A 17,279-nucleotide genomic window follows, 5' to 3' on the forward strand; every position below is an offset into this window, starting at 1 on the left:
TAAATTTTGGCCCCGAACTAATAAGTTTCCTTTTCTGGTACTTGAAAATGTTGTGGTCCCTTTTTGGCCTAATATAATATGGGGTCCCCCCCCCCCCCCTTTAAGGGGTTCCTTATATGCCAACAGTCCTTTTATGAAGTCTTCGTTTATACCTTATTCCTCATCTTCCTTCCAACTCTGTGCCTAACATGTTGAAAACTTCTTATCCTAAGTTTTTCTTTTACTTTCTGTCTATGTCATCCTTTTGTCCACATTTCCATACCCTTCCATCCACTATTCATCCTTTCACTTGCTTAGCTCACTTGCTCGTAATTCTTCCTTAATTACGTGTTTGTGTTGTAGCTGTGAGTCCATATTTCTCAAGTGTCCCGCTACTTTTGTTCTTAGCACAAAATCCTTACAGCTTTCACTCTCCCCGTCCTTGTTCGTCGAACCCTTAACTATATTAATATAGCTACACATTTATTCTTTTATAGATCTCTCACCTCAACATCATCGCGAGCCTAAGCATTCTTTCTCTTACTTCGCATTCCCCTATCCTAGTCACTATTCCTTTAGCCCCACTTATCGAAATCGGTTCTCAAACCTCATACACTCCTTTCATGTTTCCTTTTACCACACTCTATCTCTTTTCACATGCCTACTTTGAGTTCTTACCCAAATAGTCTCACGCTTTGCCGGTAGTTTCTTTCGGGAGCTTCACTTACTGAGGTTTCTTACCTTTCACCTCCTTCCGACACTTTGATCTCTTTATTTTCCATCTACTCACTCTATTTCTTTTCCAAATATCGTTATACTAGAATTTCCAATCTTAACCTATAGTAAAATAATAGCAGCTTACTTTGCAACACTTGTACCATTTATTCTTGCTATCACTCAAACTTCGGTACCCTTACTTGATTAACGCCTTCTTCACCGTAGCTCCGGTTGCTGGGGCACACACGCCCACCGATACGATCATATATGGGACATCCTACACATTCGTATATATATACTATCAACTAGCCCACAAAATATCTCCAAACGCTATTCAAGCCTATCCTAATTCCAAAGCTGTAATGCATTTTCTATCTCTTCACCAGTCTAGTTTGTCTCGTCCTGCGCGACTTCTTATGGTCTCCAACCATCCCATATACTCTAGTTTCCCTTAGGCTACCCTATCTTCTCATTTGTCTCTTATGTATGGATATGTAGAATTCCTTGCATACTTCCCAGGGGGTCACCCATCCTAAAATTGCTCTCACCTTAGCACGCTTAACCTTGAAACTTTGATGGAATCCGGTGCCTTAATGCTGATATAATCGTGTCCACTTCCTCGCATGACCTTTATTACCTAATCTGGAGCGAGTCGAGGTCTTACAGATCCCGAGATATTTTCGTAACACGTCCTTTTTTTTACAATTACTGTTTTACCCTTTTCAATCCTCAATATTCACCTTTTACTTTCGTGTATAATTACCTCTCGTCCTGGATTCCCAGATTCGCAATGGTAGTGATCGCACCTTCATCGCCATGCCAAATCCATAACCTTTCTGAAACAACGTATCTCACTTATTGCCTATTTACAGTATTTCCTTTCCACGCTTCTTCCTGTTAGGCGTATCCATTCTGGCAGAATCTCATTTACCATTCCTACTATTCAAAATTTGTGTGTAGCAAATATCTACAATACCTCACAGGACCTACGGTGATATGACACATTCCGGCCATCCACAGCTTCCAGTTTCAGGTAACAAAACAAAATATCCAGACTTACCTCTGTGACTTGCCATATCGTCACTCGCCTTTTTCCGTTAATACTAGGCGTCTGCGGAAATCAACGATTAGTATAAGGAATCTTATTTCCTATGACTTGGCTCTATCCCACGATCTAAGACAGAAAGAAGGTCAACAATCCCTAGATGCCCCGCAACCTCCTGTTTATAAATGTGGTCGGCTTCACACCCATAAACAGGACTCTACTGGACACGACTTTGCAGACAACCCCTAGGATGACCTGCTCTGACACCACTTTGTCACACCCCGCCCATACTAGGGTGTGATGGGCACTCGACCCATACTTAGGGTCGAGCGAACCCACTGACTTTTAATACTCACATAATCCCTTGGAATTTTTAAATCAAATAAAGATGAAATGCATAGTAAAATTTTCAGAAATATTCTTTTTCGTTACTTTCAAATCAAACAAAATCTGTAATCATATGAAATTTAAATCATAACACGAATGACACATCGGCTGATGGAGCCGCTTACTGAACTGACAACCAATACCCACATCTCTGTCGGCAAAGTCTCTAACTTCGAACAAAACATCATAGCATGTATACTCTGACTCGGCAGCACTCCAGGACAAGTGGAGTCTACCATCTCTGCTGGAACGTCTTCTATACTAGCTTCAACTCATCTGGGTGTACCTGCACGGCATGAAACGCAGCCCCCGAAGAAAGGGGGTCAGTACGAGCAATGTACTGAGTATGTAAGGCATGAATAGTAACATAGTAAGGGATATAAATATGAATAATAACAAAATGGAAATATAGAACATATCATGAGGTAGAAGAGTAGCCTGCACATATGGGTGCCTCTTAGGGCGGATGCCATACATGCTTATCTTTCCTTTGAAAACATTTCTTTTTCATATATATAGAAAATAGAACATATCATAACGCCGAACAACGTCGTCTCGCCCACATAGCGCCGAACAACGTCGGCTCGCCCATATATGTCCCGCATCCGGGATGATATTACGCCAACTAATCAGGTGGGAATGCGTCTTATAGCGCAACATATCTCCCCTCCCCCCCCCCCCCCCCCCCCCCATATACATATACATATGTCCCTTTTCCCCATATTCCCTATATACATATACATATAATAGCATACATGAGAGCCCAAAGAAAGTCATATATCTATCGGAGTGACGTAAGGTCGGTAACCTCCGATTACATTATGGGATAACCATGATCGCTTTGTCTCACCTTGAAGGGACTAGTATTATAAGGCGAGACTTTCAATAAAAAATAGCATTAAGAGGAAACATATAATAAGATCATAAACCTCATAAGACGTAAATTCATATACTTGAAGTCTTTAGAAAGTAGACTCATAATCGAGGAATAAAGCTGAGGATCACGAACTAACTCAATATTCTCATATTCATATTGAATCCATAACTTGAGACTTTCAAACATGAAAACATTCTTATCAAAATCATCGTAGACATATTCTCATCTTTGGCAACATTGTTTTCATTACAAAAACATGTCCGTCGTTGTAGTCATAAAAGATTACAAGATCATCAACCTTTGTTTTGGAAAAGTTTAGACATTTTGGAAAACATTTACGGTTTATCAAGAAGAGAACAATCGCTTAGAGTCATAAACATCTAACTTTTGAAAACAAGGAAAATATGGGAACTCTTATGAAATCATAACATCGGGATCATGCCTTTGAAAGAAAGGGACGAGCCTTAACATACCTGGTTCACATCCTATTAGCTACGCTTATTTGTCCACGCTCGCTATCGCTAGTCTACATTCAAGAATATTGACGCAATCATTAGATTCATTACCACACACACTTGTCTTAGTCTTTCAAATAAATTCACTTATGATCTGCCAAAATTTAGGCAGCATCTCCCCTGTTTATATGCCTAGCCCAAAATTATAATTCAGCAACCAATCAACAACAACAATAATACCAACATCAACAACACTATTATTCATACCAACATATTCTATAAACATCCCACACGATGTTTTTCAACATACGACAACAACACACACTTTCTTCTATCCCAATCCAGGAGTATAATCTCATCAACACACCAACAATGTTAGATACCATTTTTATATGCATAAATCGGTCCATCCACACATCCACAACATGTTCAAAATAGCCCGTAACACAACTTCAACAAAACACTTTATGACCTTTTCTCCATAACTATTTTCATTTTTAAAGCTTGCTAGACCTTTAAATAAACTCAACACAAGATATGGTATGAATGACATACCTCATATTTGAATAAAATCAGCCACAACAACCTTTTTCCAACACCAAGCATAAGTAGAAGCAAGAATAATCACTTTTCACAGACTAGTTTGGCGTAATCTTGTTAAATTCTTGATTTAACGGACTATAATATTTGGGAGATGTTTGAGAGGCTTATAGGAGTTTTTGGAGTGTTAATATGATATAAAATATGATACTTATGGGGTATTTATAACCTCCCTAGGTCGGTTTCACTGACCTCCCCATGTGGGGCCCGCGGAGTTTTTTTTGTTTTTGTTTTTTGGCAGCTTAAGGCCTTCCTCTTAATATGGCCATAACATTTGATCCCGACATCGTATGAAGGACCACGACCTATGGTTGGAAAGCTAATTCAATTATCTACAACTTTCATTCTTTGAGTCTTTCCAAATGCCGAACGTATAATAGCGCTTTGGCCCCTCGAAGTCGGATCATCCGAAAACGTTTTCTTAGATCGTCCTTTTGGACGGCTTACACTCATTTTTGGCTCATGGGTCCTTCTTAGGACTTGCTCAACTTCACATGGACTACCCATATATCTCTTCATATGTCCTTTATAAAATCCCGACATGTGGGTCCCATCTTAACTTATCGCGGCTATCTTGAAATATCCGAATGTGCCAAGTACGGGATATAAAAGATTAATCATGCAGAGTAAATTCTTCTTATTCCTAAGTGAAATTATTAAACAAAGTTTAAAGTTTTGAGTTCTTGTTAGTTATTCTTACCAACCCTAATTATTTTCCCAAATAAATTAGGGTTTATGACTTTAATAAATGTTTGCAACCATTAATTATGAATGAAGAATCAAGAATAACTAAACCCTAATAATTCATTATTTGTATATCAATCACAAACCCAATCACAAAACACCCATCATTGGGTTCGCAGCCCTAATAAGGGAAGTTTATTACTCATGACAAAGAACAAGAAATAAGAAATTGAAGAATTCATAATTGCTTACTTTTGAATGTAAGAGGAATTGATAATACTTGAATTGATGTTTGAATCTTCAAAAACTAGAGAGAAGTTTTTGTTCTAAGTCAAGAGAAAAAATTATAACAACCGGTAACTATTAAAACCCTACAATGTCTATTTATAAGTTTTGGAAATACACAAGTTACAGATTTGCACTTTGGTCCCTCATCCCGAAATACGGTCCGTAAACTGGTTTACGGACCGTAAAGTCAATTTATGACCCATTCGTCCTTCAGTTGTGAACTATTTCCTTTTGTTGAAATACGGACCGTAAAGTGGTTTACGACCGTAAACTGTATGATCGTCTTTCACTTTGCCAAAACTCAGACTTTCTGCCAGATGCTGGAATGGTTAAATATGTGATGGAATACGGACCGTAAACTGAAATACAGTCTGTAAACTTAGCTCGTAAATCACCATCTTCTCAACTTGACTTTCTGTTTCTGGGATCCTTTAATACGACCATGGAATACGGCCCGTATTGTGGAATACGGACCATAAACTGCATTTACGACCTGGTTCTGCACTTAAACTGTTATTATGCCAAATCAGTTCCTTTACCTGAAAAGCACTAAAAAACACGTAAAATCACATAGGCTTGTTTAAGAACAAGTAAAACTTATAGCCAAAAAGCATCTATTGTGACGTAAAATCATGCCACATCAACACCCCCAACTTAAATTATTTGCTTGTCCTCAAGTAGGCTATACCACACAACGACTCAATCTAATACTTAGAAATCTTAGAATAACAATGTCTACATCGGTTTTAACTTGGAACTTCTGGCATGCATGTTTTCCTTCAACTGACCACTCCAACTGTCTTTTGTAAAGCAGTATACACAACTTAAGAAAGTTATGACTAACCATGAAGCTTCAATACATGACATTACGTTATTGAACATGTTATTATGCACACAAACGCTACTTTCGGCGGTCACTTTATTTTGTTCAATTCTCATCCTTATGCCCTCACGTAGACCAAAAAATGTCCCGACACACATATATATAACAAGAATGGGACGAAGATAAAAGAGAAGAGAAAAACACTCAACACTCACAAAGAATTCATATCTACACATGCAAATACCATAGGCTTGCCCTTATTTTCTATGTTCTCGTCCTAGGATCGTTCGGTTGTGATCACATTAGGACTTGTTTCGGCTTGTAATGTAGGCTTAAGGATGGGTAGGATACTTTTTGGGTATTAGTGACTCACCCTCCTTGACACTACAACATCTCTTTACCTTGATTCGCCTCTTTTCTTTCCAACCTCTTTATTTTCTTTCACGTTTTTGACCTCGATGTAGTTCTATTCCTATCCAACTAGAAATTATTTTTGTGTTTCAATTTACTGATGATTTTTTTTATTAGTATCAACTACCACATCGACTCTCTACTAGAAAATTCCAACCCCCCCCCCCCAACCTTTGTTCTCAACATCTACTTCACATTTAGTTCACCCCCAACTTAGGTGCTTTGCCTCGTCTATCTAGTAGCATCAAGGAGGGAACGGGTGCGAAGATGGGTAAATTTCACAACGGGTGAGGTTTCATTGGGCTAGCCAAGAAAAAGGTCAAAGAGGCTAAAAAAGGGACACTAGTGATATTTTCAGCTTTTGGAAAGTCTTATTTAGGCACAGTGACTTAATTATACAAAGAAAGTCTAAGATCATTTCACAACCAAACTAATTTTCTCATTTCAAATAAGACCAACCAGGTAAGTACTAGATTATACATGCGTAAACATAATTAAACTAACAACTCGCACACGCATCGGCATAAGGACAATCATTTTTACCCTCGTGACCTCCTAAGTAGTGATTTATCACACACAACACCCCAATAATTACAATGTTATATAGAGAATCAATCATGTCAGACAATAACTGTTCTAAGTATGCATTTTTTCAAAATTCTGAGGGGTCCAAACTTTTCAACAAACCACGACGCATGCCATCAGTTACAAAGTAACACCAAATAAGTCAAAATTATTCTACTCAACCTAAGTAACATCTTAAACATACGGGTTTCAACAAAATAAAACCTCCTCAGGAAAAGAACTCTGGCAAAGAAAAGCTGAGGGGGTTCCTAAACACATATTTACACTACCGTACTATCAATTAATCCCACCCCCAACTAGAAAATCAAGCACTGTCTCAGTGCTTCAATTATAGGAACGAGGGAGCAATAAAATGGTACTTTGATACCGTGAGCATCTCATAGCTGGCCCGCCGCATCCGGTGGTTGACTTGAGGACTCTCCTGGCTGGCATTGTGGCTCAACTAATGACTGAAAGATCGCCTACTACAGTTCCTTCTTTTCAGTCTTCTTTAAACTCATGGCCAACTCCTTCGGGTCCTCAGATATCTCACGGACCCTCTTTCCAGTCTCTCGAACAGAAGATTCGGCATCCTCCGACTCCTCCTCAGAATCGAGCAAATCCAGCACCTTAAACGTAGTAGGAAAAATGGGACGTGGTGCTGGTGCTGGTGCGGCTATCATCCCGTGTCCCTTGAGTGTTTCAAGCTTTTTTTTAGCTTCTCTAGCTCACTCCTCAAAGAACTAGACTCCCCACCTGGTGTGCTCTGCTCTCGAGTCAACAATCTCGCCTTAAAGCTGTCTAGCCTAGCTTGATACACCTCGTGCTTCTTCTCAAATTCAGCACGGATCTCTGTGGTCGCCTCAGTAACCAGCTGTTGCACTATTTTCACCACCTTCAGCCTAAATTGTTGCAAGATTTTGTCTACTTGCCTTTTGGTCCGCACCGCTTTGATTGCAATCTAGCTGTAGTTAGCAGGGATAAAGTGTAGCAACACCAGCTCTGGATCAGCAGGCTCGGCTATCGCAGCAGCAGTGGCGAACCCCAAAGAAGGACCCTGTGTGGCCGAAAGTGGTGGTGGAGGTCTTGCCTCAGAAACACCTAGTGTAGTTGCAACATCCTATGTATTGATAGTATCCGGAACACCTGTCGTAGGGGCCTCAGGACCAATAGTAGCAGCACCAAACTCGGACCCTACTGGATCAGTCCCATAAGCACGACTCGGACTCAACTCTAGCTGAGTGTCGTCGTCATCACCGGACTGATCTACCTTCCGGTCCTTTTTGCTTATCACCTTGTTTTTCCTCCAATCCCCTACATGCGCAACTGTGATGGTACCGTCCCAATATGGAAGCAAAATTATCCTGGCCCGTCGACACAATGTCGTGATAAGACACGGAAATACCATGTTCTTGTTGGGTTTCTGTGCCCGCACATGCAGCTCCTCAGCTATCAGCTCCCCAATATCCATCAGGTACCTTGAGATGAAAGAGGCAATAGTGACTGCCTGACTGGTGGATAGAGTATTATCTGCCAGGGTTGAACTGATCCTGTACCGCAGCAAGGTCCACCAAAATTTAGCCTCTGTGGACAAACAGCTTTTAGTGATCTTGACCTTCCCATCAGTGGTCCATTTTTTGCTCATATGGCTCCGATGTGATAATTTCCGCAGTCCATTCCCGGACGGATTTCTTGTCCTTCCTGTCTCGTTTGTTCAGGAACAGGCTCAGATTAGTAAGAGCCACAAAATCATCACCGAATAGAACCCTGTTGATGGCCTTGGAGGAAATATCAACCAGCGAGTTCCGCACTGTCACATTCTCGGGCATGGGAATCTGATGCTAGAATCAGCTTTTTCATCGACATCAAGACGGCCCCATAGTATGTATAGAACTCCCGCACAATATGCGGGGCATATTCTCCCAGCTCATGAGTGAAATCATCTAACTTGTACCCTTTGATGGTATCATCAAACTGTGGATGGGCTGAAATACCATCGAAAATCAGTCGCCGTTCTTCAAATATTTTTCGTGCCGGCTGTCCACCAGTCTCAGTCCCGGCCATCCATTGGTCATACAACTACTTGGACCCTTTTACCGAAAACCGCAGCTTCTCTTCCTCTAGACGTTTTGTCCGTACGACCAGCTTACGACCCTTAGGCGACGTATCATCAACTGGATCACTGCCCTCACTAAGCCCTGCTGAGTCACTCTCTGGTGGAGTTTAGGTCGCAGCCCCCCTGCTTGATGCTTCCGCGTCAGAATCCCTCTCTTCAGACTGGGAGGCTTCCGACGTAGACTTGGATGGAGTCATAGGTGAGGGTTGTGATGTGGTTGCCGCTGTGTCTTGGGTGGGGCCCCCCTGAGTTTTGGTGGTGGTATCTCCTCGGTGTACTCGGACCCTGATTGTTCCCCTTCCGAATTGGAAGGTTCATCTATCAATCTTGAATCCGAACGCGCCTTCCTTCTTTTACCCGTGCTTTGGGTCCCCGCTTTCGTTGCTTTCCTTTCCAGACCCATTCCTGCAAAAGACGCAGCATAGTAGTAGCCATCGAACATCCGATCAAAGGTAAGATAGTTTGACTGGGCACAAAATGTTTGTTCTGTCTGTGGTCGTAAATACAAAAGACGGACCGTAACCTGGTTTACAGTCCGTAAATTACGATCGTAAACGGAGCATGCTTAGTGGATGACATTCTATCCCATCATGTAATCTTTAATACGTACCGTAAAATGAAATATGGTCCGTAAACTTAGATCGTAAACTGTGAGTCCTTTTGGATAACATTTTATCCACTCGTACATGGTTAAATACGGATCGTAATTTGAAATATGGTCCATAAAGTGTAGTCGTATTTCGCACCACAGACAGATACATATTTTGCACTTCAACATTTCATGTCACATCTCGGTTTCACGTTGTTTTGGGGATTAGGTTACTCAGACTTCACCTATATTTCTTCCAATTTTTCATAATTCCCGCTGTAGTCAAGCCATTAGTGGGCAGACCAACTCAAATATTGAAATTTAAAGTATGGAATGCCCTCCAACCCTTTTGGGTTTGATTAATAATTACCCACGACAATTAAAAGAAATTGAACACATCTATCCCCTCACAAGATCATTAACCAAGGTAATTAGGCATTTAATTTCGCAAACCAGCCTAAATAATCACTTACCACTGAGTTCAAACTCACAGATGTAGAAGAATAGAGAAAGCCAATCATACCTTTTGATGAAGAACTAACTGATCACTGTAGGCACAGGTTTTGAGAGAACACACTTGAATCACCAATAATTTTAAACCTAGGGCAGAGGGGAGGTATGAATATTTGGTGAGATGGAAGATGATGTGTTCAACACGTTGTGTATATATTGTGGTTGGGAGATGGAAGGTGGTGTGTTTAGTAAGATGGAAGATGATGGGTGATGAAGGTTGATCGTGGGATGATCGTTCAGTTGAGGGGAAATTAATGAAGGGAAGTTTAATGGGTGTAATGTTTTAATTGAGGGAATGATCGTGGTTCTCTGCCCTTATTAAAAATGCTGTTGTGGTTTTAAATCGTGCCTCTTTAATTTTTTTTATATATATCTCTAAATACGGTCCGTAAACTAGTTTGTGCAAAACACTGCGATGTTGCATTCTAGTTTACGATCAGGTTTACGGACCGTATTCTGAAACACGGTCCGTCCTCCATGGTCATAAACTAGCATGTCATTACAGTGCTTGGGCCATATTGTGAAATGCGGTCCGTAAACTTCAAGCGTATTTTGCAATGTTGCTAAATAGTGTCTTACAACTGAACTTACCTGCTTTTCAGTAGAATTTTTCTGTGATATCTTCCTGCACCAAAACAACCATTACCCTATATGTAATAAAAAAAAAAGAAAAATAAACATTACGCTCGGGTTGCCTCCCAAGAAGCGTTTGATTTAACGTCGCGGCACGACGGTGGTGACCAATCACTCCTTATCTTGGTACACCAGATCATTGTTCGTTCCGAGGTGTTTCAACTTGTAACGATCAACAATCCTCTCCTCCGAAATCATTCTGTGATAGTGCTTCAATCTCTGCCCATTCACCTTAAATGTCCGAGTACCATCTCCGGATTTCAATCGAACCAGACCACCTGGATCTAAGCTTACCCGGTAGCAACTTTAGCCGTTAGTTAAACAGTAATACAGAGTCACCCTTGTAGAACTCTCGCTTCAGAATCTTCTTGTCATGGTATTGTTTCATCCTTTCTTTATAAAGGGCTTCACTCTCATATGCCTGGTACCTAAATTCATCCATCTCATTTAATTGAAACAACCGCAGCTTGGTTGCTTCCTCCCAATCCATATTCAGTTTCTTCAGCGCCCACATAGCTTTGTGTCCAAGTTTAACCGGCAAGTGACAAGCTTTCTCGAATACAAGCTTGAAGGGTGAAGTCCCAATTGGAGTCTTGAAAGCAGTCTGGTATGCCCATAGAGCATCATCGAGCTTGCGGGCCCAATCAGTTCTGTTGGCATTCACTGTCTTTGCTAGAATACTTTTGATCTCCCTATTGGACACTTCAATCTATCCACTTGTCTGAGGGTGATAAGGCGTTGCCACCCTATGCTTTACACCATATTTCTCCATCAGTCCCGCGAATTCTTTATGGGATCCACCATCGCTGATTATCGCCCTCGGAGTACCAAAACGAGTAAATATGCTCTTCTTGAGGAGCCTCACAACACTTTTGGCCTCATTATTGAGTAAAGCCACGACTTCTACCCATTTTGACATATAGTCCACAGCTACCATGATGTATTTCATGCCACCAGAACTCACAGAAGGTCCCATAAAGTCGATCCCCCAGACATCGAACACTTACACCTCCATAACAAAATTCATAGGAATCTCTTGCCTTTTGCCGATATTCCCTTGCCTTTGACATTAACCACAGGACCGCATCAATAGATTAGCATCATGAAAAATAGTCGGCCAGTAATAGCTGCACTCAAGTACCTTGGCTGCAGTCCGATTTTCACTATGATGACCCCCAACAGGAGAGTCATGGCACGCCTTTAGAATCGCCATCACTTCACTTTTCCGGGACACAATGCCGAATGATGTTGTCAGCATATGTCCGGAATAAATAAGGCTAGTCCTAATAGTATTGCCGAGCATTCCGCAAGAATTTCTTCTTTTGGTAGGCTTTGATATCATCGGGAATTATACCTGTTACCAAATGATTAGAAATATCAGGATACCACGGTGCTACCTCCATGGACACAGCCAACACCCTTTCATCTGGAAAAGCATCATCGATATCAAGCTCATCAGAAGGTCTCCCAGCTTCTTCAAGCCGAGAGAGATGGTCAGCCACCTGGTTTTCAGTGCCCTTTCGGTCCTTTACCTCAAAATCAAACTCTTGCAGCAGTAGCACCCATCTGATTAGTCGCGGCTTTGCATCCTTCTTTGCCATGAGGTATCTCAAGGCTGCATGATCAGTATAAACCATAACTTTGGACCCCAACAAGTAGGCCCGAAATTTCTCGAAAGTAAACACAATGGCAAGCAACTCTTGCTCCGTCACTGTGTAATTCATCTGTGCAGCATTTAGTGTTCTGCTAGCATAATAGATCGGGTGGATAATTTTATGTGCCTCTGCCCAAGCACAGCACCTATTGCAAAACCACTAGCATCACACATCAGTTCAAATGGTAAGGACCAGTTAAGAGCAACAATAATAGGAGCCGTAGTGAAACGCTCTTTTAACTCCTCAAAAGCCTTCTGACACTTATCATCAAACACAAATTTAGCCTCTTTTTCAAGAAGCTTACACAATGGATTGGAAATTTTGGAGAAGTCTTTGATGAAGCACCTGTAGAACCCAGAATGTCCCAAGAAACTTCGGACTCCTTTGACTGAGATAGGTGGAGGAAGTTTTGAAATCACATCAATTTTTTATTGATCGACCTCGATTCCATTTTCAGAGACTTTGTGACCGAGGATGATTCCTTCCTTCACCATAAAATGGCATTTCTCCCAGTTTAGCACCAGACTGGTCTCCTCACACCTTTTTAGCACTTGACCCAGATGGCCAAGACAATCTGCAAACGAATCACCCACCACAGAAAAATCATCCATGAACACCTCCAAGAAATCCTCTACTATGTCAGAGAAGATTGACATCATGCACCTCTGCAACGTGGCTGGTGCATTACACAAACCAAACGGCATCCGACTGAATGCGAATGTCCCATAAGGACAAGTAAAAGTGGTCTTCTCCTGATCCTCTAAAGCGATGTTGATCTGATTGTAGCCCGAATAACCATCAAGGAAGAAATAGTAGGAACGCCCTGCTAACCTATCAAGCATCTGATCAATGAAGGGCATAGGGAAATGGTCCTTGCAAGTGGCTGTATTGAGCTTGCGATAATCCATGCAAACTCTCCATCCAGTGACAGTTCTGATCGGGATCAACTCATTCTTAGCATTCGGCAAAACATTGATGCTGCATTTTTTAGGAACACATTGGACCAGGATCAACCATTTACTATTAGCAATTGGGTAAACCACGCCCGTATCCAGCCATTTGATGATCTCTTTCTTTACGACCTCTTGCATATTTTCGTTCAGTCGCCTCTGATACTCTACACTCGATTTGCTACTCTCCTCCAACTGAATTTTATGCTCACAGATCCCAGATGGAATGCCTCAAATATCTGCTATGGTCCAACCAATAGCACGCCTATACTCCCTCAACACCTCCAAAAGCTGCAAAATCTGCTCCTCAGTCAATAAGGCTGAAACAATCACCGATAATGTATTATCCGGACCAAAGAACTCATATCTCAGATGTGATGGGAGCTGCTTAAGCTCTAACTTAGGTGGCTCAATGATCGAAGGCTTTGCTGGAGGAGTTGTTCTATTTTCCAGATCAAGATTTAACTTCTATGGGTGGTATGTATATGAGCCCAACCAAAAAAGTGAATTAACTGTCTCCTCATAGCCTTCCATGTCTTCAACATCGAAATTCATCAGAATACCAGCTAAAGCCTCACCCAAACTCTCTTCTTCCATCTTGAATCCACTGCTTCATCAACAACATCGAATGAGTCAATTACCAAATACTCTTGTAAGCACTTGGTAACTTCATCCCTTCGCTAGCCTGAAAAGTCACTTTTTCATTGTTGACTCGGAACTTGATCTCATTTTTCTCGAATCCATCAAAGCCCTCCCTGTATCAAGGAAAGGTCTCCCCAGAATGATAGGATCTCCATTTTTCTGGACAGTTGTGGTTGAGAAAATGGAACTCACCGTGTGAGTCAAACTCACGGTTTCATATGGAACCGTCTTCTTCTTAGTCAGCAAATCCTTCAAATATTTCGCATAATCGGGCATTTCCTTGACAACTTCCAAAAAGGGGAAATTTAGAGATAACTACTTCAGCTGATTATAAAACTTCTCAAACTTAGCATCTTCCTTCTTCTTTGCCAACCTCTGAGGAAAGGGAGGTTTGGATTTCAATAGCTGTGTCAAAGGACGGAAAGCCCTTTTCACAGCCTGCTTGAGGTTTGGATTTCAATAGCTGTGTCAAAGGACGGAAAGACCTTTTCACATCCTGCTTACTTGCACCATCAGCTTCTCTCACTATCTCTGGAATATCAGCAACCTTCTGGTCATTAGGAATCTCATCAGCAGTAATGGGAGCTTTAGACTGCACCTCTTCCCCTTCATCTATCGGCTCAAGATCAATTACCTTCTTAGCAGCTCCCTGTATTGTTTTACCACTTCTAGTAGTGATGGCAAACACATTGTTTACACCGCCTCCCTCATTCTTCGGATTTAGGATGGTGTCACTTGGAATTCCTCCCTTTTTAGGAGGGTGCTGCTCTTTAAAAATATCCCTCATCTGCGACTCAAGCTTTTGAATAGCCACTGTATGAGACCTCACTGTTTCTGTCATCCCAGATAAAGTCCTTTCAGACTTCGATTGATTGGCCAAAATCTTCTCAAGCATTGCTTCAAATTTCGAACTACCCTGTTCTGATGACTGCCCTTTCGGTGGTATATAAGGATTGGAACTCTTGTTCCCAAAATTATTGCTGTTGTTGTAGCTCCCTTGGTTCGCACCACCATAATTATTGTTGTAGTTCCCAAAGTTATTGTAAGCACCTTGACCTTGCTGAGGTCTCCATTGATTCTGATTTTGATAGCCACCTTGGTAATTCTGTCTTTGATAACCCCCTTGAGAGTTATTAACAAAATTGGCATCTTCAACCTGCATAGATGGCCCATCAAGGAACGGACCATCTTGAGCATGGTACATCCCTTTTAGCAAAATTACATCATCCTCACAAATATTTACCTTTTTGATTTGAGATTCATCAAACTTCTTTGTCAGCAAGGAAATATTTGTTGCAAGTTCTGCTAATGTTTGCTGGGTGTCCTGATTCTCTTTCACTATATTCTGAGCATAGCACTACCATACGGTACCACATCAGCATTGTTCGAGTGCCACGCCTGATTGTGAGTTGTCATCTTGTTAAGTATGATGGTCACTCGTCAAAAGGTTTTGTTCATAAAACACCCATCAGCTGCATTGTTAGCTACTGACTGTGTCACTGGATCTAACCCTCGGTAGAACTTCTCCATCAATATATTTTCCGGGAAACCATGATTTGGGCTCTTCTGCAAATACTCCTTGAATCTATCCCAAGCTTCATATAGCTATTCCCCCGGTCGCTGCTTAAATTCATATATCTTGTCACGAATCTCATCCTTCTTGCTAGGGGGATACCACTTTGTAAGAAAAGCAACTACCATTTCTGCCCATGAAGTAATCGAATTTCGGGGTCGCTTCTCGAACCATGTTCTAGCCTCCCCAACTAAGGAATATTTGAATAACCTCAACCGAATAGCATCTTGTGGAACATTGTTCTGGATGTGATTAGCACACACATCCACAAAATTCTGCAAATGACGTTGAGGGTCATTCTCGGTAGAATTCCGAAAGTATCCCTCAAGTGTCAACAGCTGGTATAGAGATGAGTCAATTTTTACAGTAGCAGCTCCAACTCGAGGTTGAACAATAGCAGATGCATAGTCTTCCTCTTGAGCAAGTTCAACAAAAATATTCTCTTCATCGGATTCGTTCGATTGATTATTCAACCGATTCTGCTGATTACCAGCACGCTGATTTTGCTGATTTTGATTCATGTTCACCTGGTTTACACAAAGTAGCAAACAAGGTGTGATGGAATAAGTAAAATACTTTAATAAAAGCAAACACTATTTAGTAATTTCAAAACCGTATTCCCCAGCAACGGCGCCAAAATTTGATACGCTCAAATTACACCTATTAATGGTATAACGCGGACATTGTCAAATATAGTAACCCAACAAGGTTGGGGTCGAATCCCACAGGGAATATGGTGTGAAGAGGTTACTAAAGTTGTAGATGCTAAGTTCTAGGTCTAATGTCTTAATCCGGTGATTTAGGTAAAATTTGGTTTTTCTATGACTAGTTGCTAAATTATTGCTTTAGTGGAAATTTATAGTAAAAGAAACTAAGGTTGTGTCCCCGTTAGATAAAGTGTATGATCACGGGTATTGATCTTGATATACTTGTAATGGATCATTATATGAATGCACTTAATCTCTATGTGAATCTCTACTATTTCTCAACAAATAAAGATTATATCTTTCTATGATTTTTCCAAATATAGGAAAGTGACTATGAAGAACGATTAATCATGCCAAGTAAATTCTTCTTATTCCTAAGTGAATTTATTAAACAAAGTTTAAAGCTTTGAGTTCTTGTTAGTTATTCTTACCAACCCTAATTATTTTCCCAAATTAATTAGGGTTTATGGCTTTAATCAATGTTTGCAACCATTAATTATGAATGAAGAATGAAGAATAACTAAACCCTAATAATCCATTATTTGTATATCAATCACAAACCCAATCACAAAACACCCATCATTGGGTTCACAACCCTAGCAAGGGAAGTTAGTTACTCATGACAAAGAACAAGAAATAAGAAATTGAAGAATTCATAATTGCTTACTTTTGAATGTAAGAGGAATTGATAATACTTGAATTGATGTTTGAATCTTCAAAAACTAGAAAGAAGTTTTTGTTCTAAGTCAAGAGAAAAAATTATAACAACCGATAACTATTAAAACCCTACAATGACTATTTATAAGTTTTGGAAATACACAAGTTACAGATTTGCACTTTGGTCCCGTCATCACGAAATACGGTCCGTAAACTGGTTTACGGACAGTAAAGTCAATTTACAACCCAGTCGTCCTTCAGTTGTGTCTGTTGAAATACGAACCGTAAAGTGGTTTACGGTCCGTAAACTGTATGATCGTCTTTTACTTTGCCAAAACTCAGACTTTCTGCCAGATGCTGGAATGGTTAAATACGTGATGGAATACGGACCGTAAACTGAAATACGGTCCGTAA

At 40.7% G+C, this 17,279-nt stretch overlaps 1 non-coding gene across 1 annotated transcript; it reads left to right on the forward strand.

Annotated features, from left to right (window-relative positions):
- Window positions 1-15,474: 15,474 nt before the first annotated feature.
- On the forward strand, window positions 15,475-15,580 carry LOC132616305 (small nucleolar RNA R71). Its single transcript, XR_009573095.1, has one exon. It is a non-coding gene; the product is annotated as a small nucleolar RNA R71 (small nucleolar RNA).
- Window positions 15,581-17,279: the final 1,699 nt, after the last annotated feature.

Source organism: Lycium barbarum, chromosome 10 (genome assembly GCF_019175385.1).
Source record: "Lycium barbarum isolate Lr01 chromosome 10, ASM1917538v2, whole genome shotgun sequence".
Taxonomy (NCBI): domain Eukaryota; kingdom Viridiplantae; phylum Streptophyta; class Magnoliopsida; order Solanales; family Solanaceae; genus Lycium; species Lycium barbarum.